Consider the following 20,751-nt stretch of genomic DNA (forward strand, 5'->3'; position numbering starts at 1 on the left):
GTAATCTATTTAAAAGCATATGTGGATTTATGTGTTTTTGTCCTTTATGAGTCTAAACCATGAGCACTTCAACTCACCTCAAGTGACCCTTTTTCTAGAGGTGCTCCATCACTAGGGATGTAGCGAACTGCCGATTTGGTATTCGCGAACGCCGTTCGCGAACACCGGCAAAAAATGCGAACGTTCGCGAACAGTTCGCGAACTTCGAACACCCGCTAAAATCGTTCGATTCGAACGATCGAAGGATTTTAATCGTTCGATCGAAGGATTTTCATTCGAATCGAACGATCGAAGCCATTCGATCGAATGCTTACAATCGTTCGAACGAATGGAAATCGTTCGATTTTTAGCGGTCGAAGGAATTCGAATGGTCGAACGATCGAACGATCGAACGCGAACTCAAAATGCGAACGTTCCCAAACGTTCGCGAACATTCAGCGGACGCGAACGGTTGAAGTTCGCGCGAACTAGTTCGCGGGCGAACAGTTCGCTACATCCCTATCCATCACACCAAATGCATATAATGTTTGTTAAAAATTAATGTTTAAAATATGTTTTCATTATCTTCTACTTTTATAGTATATTTGGACAATACCTATAACATTTGCAAAGTTATAATGCACAGCTACAATTTTTTTTAAAGGAGAGGTTAACATAATATCTACATACTGTTTTTTTTTTTTTATTTTGATCTAAGTGCTATTGAAATAATGTAACATTTGGTTAGTATATATGCTATTAAAATAAGTGTTTAATGAAGCATTGTTCCCCAGTCAATTGATCATCTCGTTTTGGCACAGCAATTGCACCTTTGTGGGGAAGATAATATAGATGTTTCCTGAAATCTATGTTGAAAGGGGTAATATATGCAGTGAACACTCCAACATATGTTCAGACCGGTGATTTTCAGCAACTTTACTTCAGGCTAATGAAGAAAATCCCCATTTACAATATGTTTACATTTCAGAGTACCTGACTAACATACGAACAGATGTTGGTAAACAGACTTCTGTACAAATCTGTGTTTTGATAATTATCATATTAAAGAGTATAGTAACACATTCCTCAGTAAGTATATGAATGCAATTTCTTGCTGAAACACACAGTTTAAAGCATGTGTAAAATACAAAAGAAGTATAACAGGAATACTTTTCATTTTTCTATTTTGTTTATTGGAAATAATAGATAAACGGTGAATCATATTCTACCTGAAGCGCTTTTGCTTATTTAAAAAAAAAAAATAGTGAAATTGCTTGAATTCTTTCATTGATTTTGGCTTCAACAAAATTTCATTGTTTAGCCTGATATCCCTCCTACTCTCTTGCCAAAAAGTATTTTATTAATAGAGCTATACTGTACATTAATGTTTTTTCTGCTGTTAATATTAATAAAGTAGATTATTATTTGCATTTAGGATCCCATGGAATTGTCAATGCATTAAGGGCATGTGCCATATACTTAGAGGGTTATTAACTAAAACTCAAATTAATCTCAGTTTTTTTATGAGAACAAAGTCAACCAAACTCCATTCCACAAATTGAACTAATTTATCAATAATTTTTCTCTAAAAAATCTGAGCGACCAAATTTCATGTCAAAATCAAGTGTCAATTTGTATCATACGATTTCTGCGGAAACTATTTTTTTAAAAAAAAAAACCCTGACTTTGTTGAATTATCCAGAGCAAATTGTGATGTCAAGAAATAACTTCAGGGACATCTGCCATTGACTTCTACATGACCTAGACCAGTTTGAGATGGAATATTTTCTGATTTTTTAGCAGCGTTGTGGTAAAAAAATATCTCTAAAAATTTGAGTTTCCCCTTAAAAATCTCTACCAGATAAATTTGATGTTTAATTAAAGGACCCAGAGTTGATACATTTCTCAGCAGCATTTGTGGAATGTTAGCAACTATTGTATCAGTTATAAGAGCTGCCTTTAATTAAACAGGGATTCTGCTCAGCAGGGCTAAAGATAAAGAATGTATCAACTTATGTATCAATTTAGTTGGTAACCCCCCCTCCCTTAAATTTTAACTTCATTATCAGAAAAACAATCATAAATAGAACAGTATCTGAAAACAACTGTACTGAAAAAGTGTTGGAAGGTAAACAATCCCTTAAAGCATAAAAATACTTGAACAATTTGAATTTAAAAATTCACCATCTAAAAGCTGCCAAGTTCATGTAAAAGAGAATGTGAGTAGTCCTATGCAAAGCTTAAATGATATTTAATCAAGTTTTTATACTCATATTTTTTAAAATCTGAGTTTAATCAAAGAAGAAAAAAACTTAAAAATTACACATATTCAAATTCTATTAAATAGACCTCTAAACAAACAGGTATTTTTTGTAAATCCTGCCCTCTGTGCACAACCTATACATTAGTGCATCTCTTTTGTATTAGCATTTTATGGACCACTAATGTGGGGAAAACAACAAGTTACTTGTTTAGTGCTAGCTGATCAGCTATAAACCCAATATGGTTATTGAATAGTAAAAGCTGGCAAGGGTCACTAGAGTCTAAAATAATTGGCAATGTTAAAAGATAATTCATAAGTACTCCAGCAAATAATAATTAAATAGTTCTAAAATGAATAGGCAGAGACTAGTTAGAGGTAAAGGAGGCTTAAAAGAGATCAGACACTGCATATTAATTTATAAATATTAGGTTTTACATGGAAACATTTTATTGGTAGCCCCCCAAACCAAAATACTGCACTCCTCCTGTATACCTTCTGATTTCTCCTCTTAAGCTTACAGAGGTCTAAACTCACTAGGTGACCCTCCAGCTGTTGTCCTACTATAATCAGTATTTATTTCTAAGCCATGGGTATCTTAACATATTTTTAACAATAAGTAGCTGCAATCCTGTGCTATTTGTTTCACCTAGTGCAGTAAATAATTGTGTAATGACAAGAAATGTTAAGGAACTCAGACACAAATTGTCTGGGTATTGATAAAAAAAATGTTTACTTAGCTTATATGAAGTGAAAAACTGCTTACAACCAAACAACAAATGCTGACTCACTTCAGATCATCCAAGAGGGAACCCATGATATAAGAATCTTTTGGTGAAGCAAGGGATTCATGTTCTGTCTTCTGAGCACATGGACTGTCCACAGATTCTAAATTATGGCTTTGTTCAGTCCTTTTTAAATAGCTTATCACCTAGGTCTGCCATAATTACAGGTCATACTGTATTATAAAAATAATAATAATAATAGAATATTATATATTATATAATAACATGTAAAACATAAGTGAGCTAGATAAAGATAATTATGATTCAATAATTATGCTGAGCATTTGTGATTTCACAGTTTTGCATATGTCAGTGATATTTTTGCATATAACATGATGTAACAATGCTTAAAAATTACTGTTTGCATTCACATTCCATTCTTGTGCAAAGCGTCATTCTCACTGGTGGGTGGGTGCTCCACGTCAACATTGGTGATAGTCCTGGCCACTGTATCACTTCTGATCACTCCTTTTATCTAGGTCTCCAATAGCTATGTTGTGACACAGTGAGCATGATATAATTGTAGTGCATCTCAGTGCAAAATCCAAAATAGAAGTATGTCCACTTGTAGGTCTTTCTTGTAAAGATCCTGATTTTCTTGCATGATTATTCTGTTTTCTGGCAGCCCCAACAACTGCCTATGAGATTGCTATCTCTCAGGATTAGTGATGTGCAAAACGCATTGAAGTTAAAGTGATACTGACACTAAAAAATGAATTTTAGCATATGAATGTACATTAAATGTTACCTATAGGTCATGTTGATCATTTTTTGCTTGAGAGATTTGTTTTTGTATATAATTGTTAGTTGAAGTTCCTAAACCTGACTCTCTGACACTCTGACTTTGCCAACCTGACTGTCCCATCTCAGCCTGTTAGTTACAGTTTCTAATGCTAACGGACTCCTGCTGCACAAATATGGCAGCCCCCTCATACAGGAACATGGGGGATCAGACAGGTAATGTAAAAGCATCATGCAAATACTTTATGGCAAAGTTAGAAGTAGCTTGCAAAGCCAATATTATAATAGATGTAAAAAAAAGTTTAATTTCAGGTGTCAGTATCTCTTTAATGGGCATCAAAATTATTTTGACGCACGACAATTTTTTCACAAGCGACAATTTTTACATGCGTGACTTTTTTGTCCAAATGCATTAAAGTCAATGGGCAACATTTTTACATGAGCGACTGTTTTGTCGCAGAAAATTTTTGCTGCCAAATTTTCACAGCGGTTTCATAAAACAATTTGCAGGTGGTGAAATATAGAAATTCGCTGAGAATCCATGCCTGCCAAATAATTTCGTCCATCATTACTCAAGATACCTCTGTTGGGTTTTGGCATCTTCTCTCTGTACCTAGCATCCTCCTTGGTCCTGGATTTACCCCAAAAATACCAAGAGGCCCTGACACGGAGATGTTTGATTGAGTAAGGGTTAGTATACAACAGAACAATGGGAAGGTAACCAGATAACAGCTCAATGGTAAAAAAAAACAACACTCAATGGTAAAAATCTATGTCCCACTGAGACTCCTTCAGACTCCAAAGCAGTTCCATAGTGCAGCACTGGTTCTTCCTGAAAGCACATGACTAGGCAAAATGACCTGAGATGACTGCCTGAGATGACTGCCCAGTATTACAACTAAAAAAATACACTTGTTGGGTTAGGATTGAAATTTTACATGGAACAGTGTAAATGTGTAATTTAGAAATAAAAACGACACTATAAAAATCATGACAGAATCCCTTTAGAGGAGAATGAAAAGTTAAAAATAAAAAGAGATAAAATAATTGACCTTTCTATTTAGATGTCCTTACCAGAAGTGTTTTCCACTTAGATATTATGTGTTTTTGCATCATTAACTGTATCTTTTCCAAAAGAACTGAGAAGCTGCTGATAAATGTATGCTTTTCTTTGCTAGCAGATTTGCTCTAATTCAGGGCACATGCATGCGCAGTAAATCATCCTAGTTCCCTATCTTTTTCTCTGTCTGTTAATAATGCTCGGTCATGTGACCCACCCAACAGTCATTTGACCTCTCTGTCTCCTTTGTTTAACTAATAAGAATTATGGTGTCATGTTTCCATTTGTGGGCAGATTTATCAAATGTATGTGTTTTTTTACTCAAATAAAAAAAGATTCAAATATACTCACAACTTGAATGGGAGGTTATTTAAGAAAAATTTTGAACGTCTAATAATCCCAACCCAAAAATTCAAATCGAGTTTTCCCTTCCAAAAAACCTCAAGTGTCAGGAAGGCAAGTAACATATTCCAATGGTTTAATGGACCTCTGCCATTGACTTGTAAAGGAACTCGGCAGGTTTTAGGTGGGAAAATTAGAATTAGAACTGTCTGAATGGTTGAGGTGTGATAAATCTCCCATTTAAATTTACATTCGATTTGGGGGATTAAAATTCAAATGTGTGAATTTTGACAACAAAAACATTTTGAAAATTCAAATTTACTAATCGACCCTTAATAAATCTGCCCCTTGATTTGCTCTCCTTGCTAACATTCCTAGTAGTGCAACAGGAAGAAGAGAAGCAGGAGATAATATAAAGATTGGGGAAGTAACATGTCATAAATAAAATGATGCTGGTGTAGGGATGTGTAGAATAGCCACCCCTAGTATTTTGTGCAGGCAGTCCCTCCATGTTATGGACACCTAAATGGGTCCTAAAATACAGTTGGGAGGGGTACTATTGACTCTTTGTGTTGCCCCTAGTGACCAGCAGAGGGCTGGGCTAGAGTATAAAAGGCTCTTAAGGCAGAATTCAGTGTCCATCTTGTGCTGGCTCTAGCCTGTGCAGGAGGCAGAGCTCGAGTTGGAACCTAGACAGGTCAGGTCTAGTAAGAATAGGTTACTCACACTTATAGATCACTCTAGGAGTGATAGTCAGTCAGTTTATGTAGCTGAGCAGTCTGAGGCTCCTACGAGGATTGTAGTGGGATTAAGATCCCAGGGTACTCATTGCCCAGAAGTAGGGACTAAGTGTACAGACCTAGGGTAGATAGATTCCCCTCAGGTTCCACTTAGGGAAAAGGCTGAAAACTGGGTGTACCTCCTCAAAGCTGCATGTATTGTTCCTATCTCTGAGGAGAATCATACTGACCAAAGGTGTTGTGAGTACTGCCTATTCAATGTACTGTATGAACCTGCATGGCTCTGATTTATGTACACTCCACTGAGGATTGTATACTGTGCTCAATAAATCTGTTATTTGGTTAAGTTATAAGAACCACTGGCGCCCAATTCTTTGCACCTTGATTACAGTTACAGTTGCACTACACCCTGCTTCCACCTCGATGCGAAGGCTCACTCCCTAAGATTTAAGGTCTCATCCGGAGCATATGTAATAGGAGTGAAGCCCATAGTAGAGTTAGGTGCACTCAATTTACTATAGCGCTACATTTTGGCGCCTAGCACGTGGGGCTCGAGAAGGGTTAAACTGTAACACCGCACTGCAGCCTAGTGTGACAGGCGCTGCAGGTGCGGACTCAATAGGAAAAAGGCCAGGAAACGGCGGGAGACTTCTGTGGTTCTTCTCTCCCGCTCAAATATTCTGGCGCAGTCACAGTATAGTATTGAGCCATAGTGAAAATGCCTACTATACTGCCCAAAGAAATGGAGGGTCATTTCCCCTCAGTTATCCCAGGCTTGATAACTTCTGACGCAGTGTATGCCTGGGCTATTGAGGAAGGTGTAAACCCTCGGCGAGCGGTGGTGATAGATGGAGTTCACCCACTCGCTCCTGTTTACTTAGCTGCATGGCCTTTAAGTATGTTCCCAAGATTTGTGGGGTACCGATTCATAGCCCGTGCCCCTTCAGAGATTCAGGACACTGTGCGGCTATTGTGGCAAGTAGAAAATGAGCTCCCTAATGATGGTGAAGGGCCCTCTATGATTTTCCCTCATGGATTGCCGGATGGTTGTCCCTGTGTTTATGCAAGCCTGCCAGCACAGTCTCACAAAAATGAGAAAACGGTGATAACCCCTTCTGCTGTGTATCTGTGGGCTCTTTTAGAGAAAGTGGAGCCGTGTCAGGCCGTTGTGGTTGATGGCATACCTGAGTGTTGCCCTCCAGATAGTGTGCATCACGCTCTTATGGATAAGCCGTTATTCGACGGGCTTGAATATGTTACTAAAGGGCCTTCCATGGAAAAAGGAAAGGTCAGGTTCTTATACTGGGTCCCTGATGAGCCTTACCAGGAAACTTGGCCCTCCAGAGTGTATCCCATAGGTGCCCCTGCAGAAGGTTGCCCGTGTGTTTATCAGGACTATTTTGCACCGCACATCCTTAGTGGGGCCCGTGCTGCTGCCCTTTGTAACCCGCATTCTGAAGATGAAGAGAGTGTCAGGGTTACTGAGTCCCTTGACAGAGTAGATTACCCGGAGGAGCCTGGGGTCCCCACTGACGTACTACCGCCTGAGCCGGAGGGCCCGGTAGAATCAAGGGAGTGTACGGGACTAATTGAATCTACTCATAGAGGGGACTGTTCAACTGAGGAGGCCTTTGCTACTGAGCAATCGTGTGAGCCAGAGAGCCCAGTAGTGTTGTTGTTAGAAGAAAGCCCTCCAATAATTGCAATTTCCCTCGCTCTCAGTGATAAGGGAGATGCGAGTGATGTAGTGGCCGTGCCCCAGGAAGAGTCTGGGCCTAGTGCTAATGTGTCCCCAATTTTGGAAGTGGATTCAAATATTACTTTATTAACGACGGAGATGTGTGCCGTGAATTTGGATAACTCTTCTGCTATAGAAGTGGCCTGTGTCAATGTGATGCCCGAATGTGCCCCTGCTGGGAATGATCCACCAGGGGGAGCTTTCGAAGAAGTTACTGCTGTGGAAATTTGTACTGCGTCACATTCCCCCTCAATACCCTGCTCAGTGAGGGTTAAGTTGAGGAGCGCACGAAAGAGACAAAGGAGGCATGTCAGACCAAGCAGAGGAGGTGCCTCTAGGGTCATGGCGTGGCGTCCCAGTGTAGAAGACAGTACCGCAGCCATTTTGTATCTTGCTTCAACCCTGCTGGAGTTAGCGGATGCGAAAAAGCAGATGGCGGAGCCTGTTGCTGAACCAGAGGTTCGAGTGCTTGAAGAAAAGCCAGTGCTGTGCGCTCCTACTCTTGCGGAGCATGAGCGGCAGTATGTGTATCAAGGGACTTTCTCACCCAGTGCCCGGGGAATGGTTCCAGTATGCGGCCTATGTGACCTGGAAGCACCAAACGCCCTAGAGGATCCCGGTGGAGCCTGCGTGCAATGCGGCTCTCAACTATGGATGGGACCTTTTGTTCGGGCAGATCTGCCTCCATTGGTGGGGATGACCAAGGATGAGGTGAGCGGCAACTCTATACTAAATTATGAAGAGATAGAGGAGGCCCCGGGGGTGTCAGCGGCTGCGGCTCCCGCACCGGAATCCCCTGTACCTATTCCCCATAGTGAGGCCTGCTGTAACGAGGAATGTGCATTCCCCTCCAAAGTGGCTTCGATTGAAGGTGAGGCCCTAGAGACCGCGGCTGCGGTTAGTGAGATGACCCCGTCCGGCTGGACAGATGATACGGGCGTTGCCCCTGTCCCAGAAGAGCCCGAGAGTGGGGGTGAAGTTATGGCGTCGCCAATGCTCATGCCTTCAGTGGAGACGGTGCCGATTGCACCAGGGGGAGACGCAAATGGCGAAAATGTGTCAGAGCCTACTGCAGACTTCAGGCTTGAAGCTAATGCTGTAGTTCTCGAGGTGGAAACCCTGCCGCCTGAAGTGCCTGCTGCAGTTGATGTGGATAGAGTCCCAGAGGAGAAAAGCCCCGAGGATGACCGGGAAGATATCTCCATGATAGGGCCCAAAGAGAGCCTTTCAACCAGTGAGTTGCGGTTGAGGAATTCGGGACCTTGGGTGGATGTAACCCTTACCACGTACACTGCTCTTAACACACCGACCTGTGCTCCCGTCTTAACTCAAGCTATTGATTGGCGAAAGTTCTCATTTGGGCGAATTGGGTCCGTGTTGCCAGTGACCCCAACATTCAGAGATCCTCCACTGTCTGAGAGTCAAGTGGAGAAAGAGCTGACTTCCCTCCAAGATGAGGATGATGACTGGAAGTCAGTGTCAGAGAATGCTGCACAAATTCGGAGTAAGTGTCAAAGATCAGTGGTTAGTGAACCAGTACAGTCATGTAACCCCAAAGTGATGGTGCATGTAACCCCTAGTGAGCCAGGGGAAAGCACTCATGTATCTGAGCTTTATCACCTTGAGTGGGGAAAGATATCGTTGGCCGGTGAAAAAGACTGGGTGGCGAATATTCCTAGACCTAAAGTGGATCCCACCATGGCGACTGCTCCAGGATGGGAGGAATATGATGAGGAAGGGCCAGAGTTGGATGATCAACCTGCGCCCAAAGAGTTTATGTCTCGCAGCTTCATTGCACCTCCCAGGATAGGCCCAGAGGAAGAGAAAGATTTCTGGGTTCTGCCTGGGCGAGCCGACCCCAATGTTTTTAGGTCTGTTTCCCGAGTGCAACGCGTGATAAACTTTCGAGTTTACCGAAAATGGGGCTATTTTATGCCTTATGCTCCTATGTGGGTGTATGAGAAAGTGGCTGCTTCCTATGAGGATTGGCTCATCGACGAAATCCTGAGGAAAGAGAAAATGCACCACAGTTGTCTCACCAACCCAAATGAAGTGCGGCGAAAGCAGGATTGGGAGTACCTGCGTTCTATTGAGAGAGAGTGGTGGTACGGCCGTACCATTTTGAAAAATGCTGTGAAGAGTTGTGGGAAATACAATCCCACCAAATATTTCTCCTTGGAGGTCTATGAGGGAGATGGCCAATGGGTGGACAAACCCCATCCCAAATACTACATTCCCTATGAAGACACCAAGGCCAGGTTTCTTCACATGATTTGAGTCTACTGGTGGGTGGTGGTTTGTTTTCCACTGATAATACTCCACTGAGAGTGATTTGCAGTTTGATTGAACTGTCCACACCTGTCCCTTTAAAGTGACTTGACTTTCTCAAGGGAAGGATTTTTCTTCTTTTGCTCCTCTTGGAGTTAGGTCCAAGGACTGTTTTAGTTAACACCTACATGTTTGTAGGTTCATTCCATTTCCCCTTTACCCTCCTAAGTGCATATACAAAAGGACTATGGGTTCAGGTTCTTATATGGACTGGAATGCTAAAGTATTTGAGGGAAAACAGTATGTCTAACTTGTGCCTTTCTTTTCAGAGAGTTATTGACCCAGGGTACCTGGATAGTACTCAAGAGTGGTTATATGATAAGTTGAATGCTATGGTGTTGCGACAATGATATGAGATGTGACAGTAATAAAGGCACAGTCCAATGTTTTTCTATGCTGCTGTTCTCTTTCAGATATGCCATTGTTACTTGGGTATACTCAGGAGAGTTACCCCGAAGAGGTTATAAGGTAATGGCTAAGTATCACTTTTTGGTAAAGTGTTTGATATGAATGTACTAAGTCTCCAGTAGTGAGAAGACTTAGTCCACTGTCCTATGATAGAGATATATTTCTCAAAATGGTTTCTAGCAAGATGTGCCTTAACTGCTTATTTTTCGTAATGGGCTCCTAGCATGATATGCCTAAACTGCTTTCTTTTCAGGTTGACCATGGTTCCCAGTAGGCCTATGGAGAGGCTACTATGGAAATGTTAACCGTACAGTAAATGCAATACATGTGTTATTGTTGTAATGTATTCTTGCCTTGTGATTGAATATGTTCCTTGCCGGGACGTAAGGAATTCACCAGGGGGAGAATGTAGGGATGTGTAGAATAGCCACCCCTAGTATTTTGTGCAGGCAGTCCCTCCATGTTATGGACACCTAAATGGGTCCTAAAATACAGTTGGGAGGGGTACTATTGACTCTTTGTGTTGCCCCTAGTGACCAGCAGAGGGCTGGGCTAGAGTATAAAAGGCTCTTAAGGCAGAATTCAGTGTCCATCTTGTGCTGGCTCTAGCCTGTGCAGGAGGCAGAGCTCGAGTTGGAACCTAGACAGGTCAGGTCTAGTAAGAATAGGTTACTCACACTTATAGATCACTCTAGGAGTGATAGTCAGTCAGTTTATGTAGCTGAGCAGTCTGAGGCTCCTACGAGGATTGTAGTGGGATTAAGATCCCAGGGTACTCATTGCCCAGAAGTAGGGACTAAGTGTACAGACCTAGGGTAGATAGATTCCCCTCAGGTTCCACTTAGGGAAAAGGCTGAAAACTGGGTGTACCTCCTCAAAGCTGCATGTATTGTTCCTATCTCTGAGGAGAATCATACTGACCAAAGGTGTTGTGAGTACTGCCTATTCAATGTACTGTATGAACCTGCATGGCTCTGATTTATGTACACTCCACTGAGGATTGTATACTGTGCTCAATAAATCTGTTATTTGGTTAAGTTATAAGAACCACTGGCGCCCAATTCTTTGCACCTTGATTACAGTTACAGTTGCACTACACCCTGCTTCCACCTTGATGCGAAGGCTCACTCCCTAAGATTTAAGGTCTCATCCGGAGCATATGTAATAGGAGTGAAGCCCATAGTAGAGTTAGGTGCACTCAATTTACTATAGCGCTACACTGGTATACTGTAGTTATCTTGTGATAAAATATTTAACACTCAAATCCGAACAAAACGTGGGCAATATGCAATTTCAAGAGGAGGGATAATGAGGAGCACTGAAATTAAGTTTGATTACAATAGGTTTAATTATTCTTTAAATAATTGATTTACATTGTAGGTCACCACAAGGATACTTAGCTTTTTGTGCTTTATATAGCCAATACTCCTTATGTACTGACCCTAAAGGTTAACTGCTTATGGAACATGCCATATAAGTACATAGCTGACCAGAAAAATGTGATAGGAGCTAAGTAATAAATAACATTCATGAAAACATTCAAAAGATAGGAAGGTCTTTCAGTGTGAGTAAACATGTGCAACAAAGTGGTGAGTACTAGCATTTTAGTGTTCTTTATCTATCGATTATAATTGGCATGTGAGTTAACTGTTAATTTAAAAGTAGATATGTAATAAAAAGGATCCAGACCACAAAGCAGTCACACTCACAATGAAGCCATTATCCAGGCAAACTGTTCCTTGGCCTCTGCATATGCTATAATTGTAAAGTGTCCATATTTTATATCATACTAAAGCAGTGAAATGCCAGATGTGTTTCAGTTTAGAGAGAAGAAGGAATGGGGAGACAGACAGACTGAAGGGAGACCTGATTGATTAAGGGAACTAATGATTCGCGTTAAAGAACAAAGCTTTACAAATTGGATGTGTTTACCTCAGAAAAGAGACACTAACAAGATACATGATCAATATGTACTACTATATATTTAAGGATTTGTCTGATGAACTTTTCATTCATAAGACATTGCGGCTGACAAATAATATATTTTCTTTTTACTGTGTATATTTATGAGAATGAAATTGTAATTTTGTAGTGGAAAATTACATAGTGCCAAAGTACACACATTGAGGCTATGGAACCATATCATGGCTCTGGATGTGGTGGTTAGAGATGGCGCGAACTGTTCGCCGGCGAACTTGTTCGCGCGAACATCGGGTGTTCGCGCTCGCCGGAAGTTCGCGAACGTCGCGCGACGTTCGCCATTTTGGGTTCGCCATTGTTGGCGCTTTTTTTTGCCCTCTCACCCAGACCAGCAGGTACATGGCAGCCAATCAGGAAGCTCTCCCCTGGACCACTCCCCTTCCCTATAAAAACCGAAGCCCTGCAGCGTTTTTTCACTCTGCCTGTGTGTGCTGAAGAGATAGTGTAGGGAGAGAGCTGCTGCCTGTTAGTGATTTCAGGGACAGTTGAAAGTTTGCTGGCTAGTAATCGTTTTGATACTGCTCTGTTATTGGAGGGACAGAAGTCTGCAGGGGTTTGAGGGACATTTAAGCTTAGGTAGCTTTGCTGGCTAGTAATCTACCTTCTACTGCAGTGCTCTGTATGTAGCTGCAGTGGGCAGCTGTCCTGCTTCTGATCTCATCTGCTGACTGCTGCAATAACAGTAGTCCTTGTAAGGACTGCTTTTATTTATTTTTTGTTGTTTTACTACTACTACTACTACTACTATAAGAGCCCAGTGCTATTAGTCTAGCAGTGTTGGGGAGTGGGACTGGTGTGCTAATCTGCTGCTCCTAGTAGTTCAGCAGCACCAACTTTAATTTTTTTTTTTAATATTCATTTTTTTTTTATTTTACTTTTTTTATTTTACTACCGCTGTAGTAGTGTATAAGTTGACCTTTTAGGCATTGTTTGCCCAGTTTTTTTGGCCGCAGCCACTGAAGCACAGAGGCCAGAAAAAATATGCCATATAAATGCTGAAAATAGTCATTTTTTGCCATACGTTGACTCAACGTATATGGCAAAAAATTACTATTTTCAGCATTTATATGGCATATTTTTTCTGGCCTCTGTGCTTCAGTGGCTGCGGCCAAAAAACTGGGCAAACAATGCCTACAAGGTCAACGTATGGCAAAAAATGACTATTTTCAGCATTTATATGGCATATTTTTTCTGGCAACTGTGCTTCAGTGGCTGCAACCAAAAAAACTGGGCAAACAATGTCTACAAGGTCAACGTATGGCGAAAAATTACTATTTTCAGCATTTATATGGCATATTTTTTCTGGCAACTGTGCTTCAGTGGCTGCGTCCAAAAAAACTGGGCAAACAATGCCTACAAGGTCAACGTATGGCAGTTGTTTAAAGAGAACAGTAGATTACTAGCCAGCAAAGCTACCTAAGCTAAAATGTCCCTCAAATCCCTGCAGACTTCTGTCCCTCCAATACAGAGCAGTATCAAGCAGATTACTAGCCAGCAAACTTACTATCATCTGTCCCTGAAATCACTAACAGCTCTCCCCCTACACTATCTCTTCCAAGCACACACAGGCAGATTTTTCAGATACATTTTTGCCCTTGATCCCCCTCTGGCATGCCACTGTCCAGGTCGTTGCACCCTTTAAACAACTTTAAAATCATTTTTCTGGCCAGAAATGTCTTTTTTAGATGTTAAAGTTCGCCTTCCCATTGAAGTCTATGGGGTTCGCGAACCGTTCGCGAACCGCTCGCATTTTTGCGCAAGTTCGCGAATATGTTCGCGAACTTTTCTTCCGACGTTCGCTACATCCCTAGTGGTGGTAGTGTCAGTGTTTTACTAGTGGTTTACATCATTTGCCACTACTAATTTGTAGGAAGCAAATTGCAAAAACACTGTAACCATTGGTGCAGTAGAAGTATATTCATAAACATACTAAAGGACGCTTGGGTACATCCATTTTTAATTGGCTGAAACTATAAGGTGAAAAAAATGCTTTGCAAAATTAATACAATTTTAACTAGATTCAGAGACAAATTAAGTGTCAACAGCCATACTGCCACATAATTGCTTAACATACAGTAAGTATACACAGCCCATGCACAGCATACTGGGACTATTGCTAATGGCTCAGATGTGATTTAAGTTCCAATGTCCACACTGCCCCATATCCCTACACCCTTGTGCTAATTGCTATGGATGCCTACAACACCATCAATAACTCAGCACGCCATACTAAGAACTGCCTAAGGATCACAAATTTAAATAAAGCAGATGTGTTTCACTCCCACTTTTTTAAGTCTTTTAAACAGGGAATAGCCACTTTGGGTTTTAAAAGTCCTGGTATACCCGTGGCTAATCAATCAGCTTTGGTAATGTCACAACCAGTCGGAAAGTGTAATTCAAAATTTTAGGCAATCAGAGTCCAGTGCTAATCAGTATTAAGGGGGAGTACTTAATAATTCTGGCACATGGATTTACTGTCACATAAAAATAAAAGCAACTGAGGATCTTTTTCTTGCTTCAGTGAGGCTGAAAAATTACTTTGGTGTTTTTATCAGAATGAACTGGGTATTAATAACAAAAAAATATTTGATTCTAGTATTAAAAATTGGTTATAGTAAACCTCTAAAATGAAGCGAAATATGTATTCAAGCATACAATTATAAAGATAGAGTGGTCAAATTAAACATTTTCAAGATTGTTTTTTAAAAGATATGTTTATGTGTGGGGGGGATGGAATCAACTGCACACCTGAGTGACTAATTTTGCTTTATTATTCTTTGGAAAAATGAACATTTGTTACCATCCCTGCCACATGTTCATGATGCCTTATGAATCATGGTTATTACATTTTATCTACACTTTAAATTTGATTTTATACATCCTTACTTTTGGATCTCAATTTGTATCATTATATTTAAGATAATTGTCCTTAGTTCTAATATTTTGTTGTATATTTCCAACAAATATACACCAAACTGGCTGTGTGGCTTCATGTACAGTGCCACGGAAGTATAATGCAAATTAATGCTCTTTATTTATATCACATATTGCTGGAGATGTGTGTATTATTATGTGTAGATGTGCATATATTCACATACATACAACATCAACAATCATGCAGAGCAGGTGTGTGAAACTTCTAAATTAAGAAGTAAAGGAAGCTCTGCATGGATTATGGAGATAATTAAGGCAGTGGAAATATGAAGAACCTGGGAGAATAACAAGGAATAAATAAAGCTGATTTACTTCAAGTTATTCTGAAAGAACTGTAGGTCACCGTTGTTCTCCTAGGAATTTTATATTCATGGCATGATGGTACGGTTTCAAATTCAAACTGTAATGATGTCGAAATTGTATGAATGCTAACAATGCAAGTTTGGAAGCTGCATCTTACAAAATAAATATATAACATAACTGAGAAATGTATAAACCGTGAGATAAATAATTCATTTGGGATGAAGATGAAAAGATATTCATTGTTAGTAAAGCTAAATCAATATTCATACATAACTAAAATATTGTGAGACCCCAATCTCATTAGTGTAAGCAAGAATGATAAACAATTGTATTGGTATATTCTTAGTAAAATGATGCATTTAAAAAAATCTTTTTCAATAAAAAAACAAGAGAATAAGAAATGTCTTTGGTAGCAAGAAGGAACCCAATGTACATAAGGCAATAGTCTTATAATGTGAGCTATAAACAGTTGCAATTAAAGATGCTTTTTAATAAACACAGTATTAATGCATTTAAAGGATAGTTTGTAAAAGACTTGCATAGGTAATGTGTTCTAGAAATTGTTATTTGGGAATGTAATCTGTAGATGTGAAAATGTTTACCTTTTATAGTTTTTTCCATCCCATTAGCTTGTGGGGTAACTGTGGGAAGTAAAAATATTATTTAGTATAATTCTCTCTACTTGTTCAGTGCCAGTCTAGTTTATTTTCAAGTCAGGTAATTGGGAACTCAATTTACAGGAAGATGATCTTCACTGAGTGTGCCCTTACTGAAGCAAGATCCCGTGGATATGTATAAATCCAAATGTGCATAGAAGAAATAACCACCATAAGACTTATTGTGGAATGTAAAATCACTACTAATTCTAAGGACATTTTTTGTAAAGTAGATGCAATGAGATGTTGTAATGCTTTTGGTAGTGGGAGCAGAACTTGGTCAGGGGTGTTGTACTGTAAGCATTTACTCATATGTCTGGCAGCTCATTGGCTGCAGGAGCAAACTTGCATGCATGTAATGGTGTATTGTGTTTTCAGGATGCTTCTTGACTCATCTGTCTTTTACTTCATACAAGCATTTTGTCTGTAGCCTCAAGGGAGTTGCCAATGGATATAGATGCATATCTTGCTGTCTCTTAATTGTAATTTTCCACTATTTATGCAGCTGTCTATGAACTTTTAAAACAAAGTCAGCTAACTCCCAACCCAAAAATGTAACTCATTTATCAAGAATTCTTCTTGAAAAAGTCTGAGCAAGAAAATGTTGCGACAAATCCATATTTATTGGATTATTGCACTAAAATCAGTGTGGATCACAATGTCAAGAAACATCTTCATGGACAGCTGCCCTTGACTTCTACACCACCTTCACAGGTTTGAGAAGGATTTTTTCGGATTCTTTTCGAGTTTATTGCCTCAAAAGATTCAAGTTTCCCCCTTTAAAAACTCGACCAGAAAAAATTGAGGTTTAATTAATGGGCCCCCTAGTGTTTCTATAGCTTAAGAGTCCTAAGGCTCTCTCTGAAAGTGGAAGGTGGATGGTGAGATTTGTTATCTATATATTATTCACCCTGTCTTTTCTTTTTAACAATCTCCAAAACAATGGATTTGGAAAGCCTAAACAAGTAGCAAGATGGGTGTATCAGTAGAAAACACAATTTTGCATTCACTGGACAAAATATATAGTGCAAAATATATTGTAGTTTGGGCTTCAATAAAAGGTGCTTGTACTTATTTTTTCTACAGCATAATAAGTGATTTACAAGTTCCCTAACCAATTAATTGCTGGATTGCATGTGCACAGTATGACTGCAATATATTTTAAGAGGAAACAATTTGTGATGCAATTACTGGTACAACTGTTCTCTAAAAATAAAACAAAGCTCCTGCTTCACCACATTTTACAACATTCCTTTCAACAAACTATGTTTAGAACAGTCATATGGAGATAAAGAAAATGTTTCAAGAGTTATAATGCTGGTTTTATGAGAGGCACAAGCATAATGCAATAATGGTCCTTCATATCCTTTTCTCATCACAAAGATCCACTAGAGGCAAATAAATGGTTTGGTGAATGGTATTTTTATGTTGGTGCATTTGCAAATTTATCAGTCATTTGTTCCATTTGCCTGCTAAATATTCCCTGAAGCATTTTCATTGAGGACGTATAGTATCCATCCAGATGCTTATTCAGCCATTTTTAGACTTTAGGTACAATTATTCTAAAGCTGGGCCTCAGCAGAAACTAAACGCCATAGCACAAATTTGTTTCCAGGAAAATGAATACATGCACTTTTATTCTACCGCAAACTATTTTCAAATATAAGTTATACATACAAAAAAAAAAAATATATATATATATATATATATATAGTGAATAAAGTACCCCCTCTTGTAAAATATAAGGATATTATAAGTCACAAGGAGTTTCATGACCATATAAAAACACGAGGCCGAAGGCCGAATGTTTTTATACAGGTCATGGAACTCCGAGGTAAATTATAATATCCTCATATTTTACAACTGGGGGTACTTTATTAATTATAATACACAAATTTTAGTGAGTCATGTGACAGAAATTACATCACTACTCACTGTTTATAACTGATGACATCAGAACTCACCGTTTATAAGGATATAATTTACAAGATATTCATGGCTTTTGTGTATTATATATATATATATATATATATATATATATATATATATATATATATATATATATATATATATATATATATATATATATATATATATATATATATGACAACTCAGTATGACCATGGCCCTTTCATTATTTTCTTCTCCCCCTTTTTTACTTCTACTTTTCTTCTTTCTACTTTTTTTCCCCCTTTGATTCTTTCTTCTCTACTCGTTCTCCCACTTATGACCTCACTGTTTACCCTGGCCATAACACATCACCCTAGTCTCAGATTGCCTACTTCGGTGGTGTCAAACTACTCCCTTTACACTATCAACTCACTATTATTCCTTACTTGGCAGCTCATATGACCATGATATGCCTCCAATAATAGGCTAACTTACTCATTTACTGTTTTTATTTCTCTGTGAAACAGTTGCTTTTTTTATTGTATTCTCTACTAATGTGCTGGGGCATTGCTGCCCATCTGAGCCATGAATATGAAAAGTATACAGTCCTGCGACACCAGGTATAGTGCCATTCTTTGCCCTTATCTCTTTTAAGGAGGCTAATCAAATATTTGGGTTCGAGGATATCTGCATTACACTGCGATGGTACAAAGGCAGCCACTCTGCTAACATATGGCGGTGCTGAAGGCTCTGTATGTGGTGGTCACTCAACTCTTCCTCTCATTTCTTCTTATCTATATTTATTTGATTTCATTCTACTCTGTTTCCCTTTTCTTTTCCATGGCTACGTGTTTTATGATTTTACATACCACTTTGACATTCTATATTGCTGCACTTTAAATACTCTCCTTTGTATATACACATTGTTACTTTACCAACTTGAATTTGCCTTTGATTATCAACTTAATTACCTACACACGGTGATGTAATCTACATTGTATACCTCACACCAGTGGTGTCAAGGGGGTTGGATTTAGGTGACAATTTTCACTCACTACTAACTATTTCAGCTGGTTTGGGGAACTGTTTGTGATGTCTTGGTAAAGGTCCTCTGTGCAGGACCAAAACATTGACTTTGACACCATTAAAACTTTGCACATAAATTAAGTCCCATGGCTCCATGTTCTTTATGCTGATATTACTTTTTGCGCAGAACCTGGCCCTTTTTTCTTTTTTCTAGGGGTTAGTGCGCTGCTCTTCAGTTTCTGTATGTATATATGCATACATCTGACCATGCTGTAAGTCACTGACATGGTTGTTCAAGTGGATCTTTCCTCCAATTCAGTCCTTTGACCTGACCTGTATTCTGATGATCAGATTTATCAACCATCAGCCATCTTAGATCCTGTGTTATAATCCTGACAATAACATACCTATAGAAGGCATACTATAAACAGGCAAAAATCAATTGACATTTTTATGGGTATAGTTGAAACTAAAAACCCTACAAACTTGATTTTATGACAGCTATTAATTATTTTCCATCATATTAAATAATACTTGCTAATGACTCCAGTGATTCCTGAAATTTTTATGTTAAATGCATTGCAGAGTTGTTCTAGGATACTATAGAATGTCAAAATCTGAATGGTCAGGTAGGCAGGAATGAGATGTCAGAGGACACAGAGTAAAGTAAAGTTGATTTGGTAAGAATGGCACGTTATTGTGGGCAGAGTTTGAGTCCAAAAGTAGTTGACCCTCTCCCAGATAAGAAGATGGTCCAAAAATTGATGTTGCAATCCATGTCCAAATAAATTATTTGTGGTAACTTGAAATAAAACATTAGAGGTAGTCACAGGATATGCAGGACCTCTGCTCACAGGGGCCTAATATTTTTGAATAAAAAATACTTGCTAATGTCCCCATGGATAGTGATAGAATAGTAACAGATTGTTGCATTTCATATGGTGCCCAAATCCATAAAAAACACAAATTAACAAACTTTCTTCTTTATACAGTTACATATATATCGATAACAGACACATGATATAATAATATAATATGTAATATTTTGTTTGATAGTCATGGTCTGTAGAATTATCAAAGGAAGGAGTTTTTATCTAGACTGGAGTTATAATGACATCTCTTGAAAGATTCCCTCTGACCTTCATTTGCATGTTTCATATTCTCGTTTTTTAAAAATAAATTGGCTCTTATATGCCCTAAATGGCATGTGTAGTATGCCCATACGCCCAGAAAAGATGCCCATTAACTTTAATGTTTTGGTGAAAAAAAGCCACCCATTGACTGTAATGCATTAGGACATAAAAAGTCACCATAAGAAAAACGCAGTTAGTAAATGCCCCCTAGAGTGACATGAGACTCATACTCACACACTTTCAGGATTCACTTTCAGCAAGGATAGGGGTTAACTTACCTGATGGTTTTCTCTGCTGTGGAAGGAGTCTTTTTATAGATCCGGCACCGGTCAGCTAATTGCTTGAGCAAACAGGTTCTGTAGTTTAGCAGAAGGATGTTCCCAAAATCTATCTTGAGGTAGTAATTCAGTTTGTGTGTTAAGAAATTTGGCCTGCCTGATGTCTAATC

At 39.1% G+C, this 20,751-nt stretch overlaps 1 protein-coding gene across 2 annotated transcripts in view; it reads left to right on the forward strand.

Moving 5' to 3' along the window:
- LOC108698967 (MAM domain-containing glycosylphosphatidylinositol anchor protein 2) overlaps positions 1-20,751 on the forward strand; it is a 345,565-nt gene that overhangs the window by 223,401 nt on the left and 101,413 nt on the right. The window lies entirely within an intron of this gene.

This window comes from Xenopus laevis, chromosome 8L (assembly GCF_017654675.1).
Source record: "Xenopus laevis strain J_2021 chromosome 8L, Xenopus_laevis_v10.1, whole genome shotgun sequence".
NCBI classification, from domain to species: Eukaryota; Metazoa; Chordata; class Amphibia; order Anura; family Pipidae; genus Xenopus; species Xenopus laevis.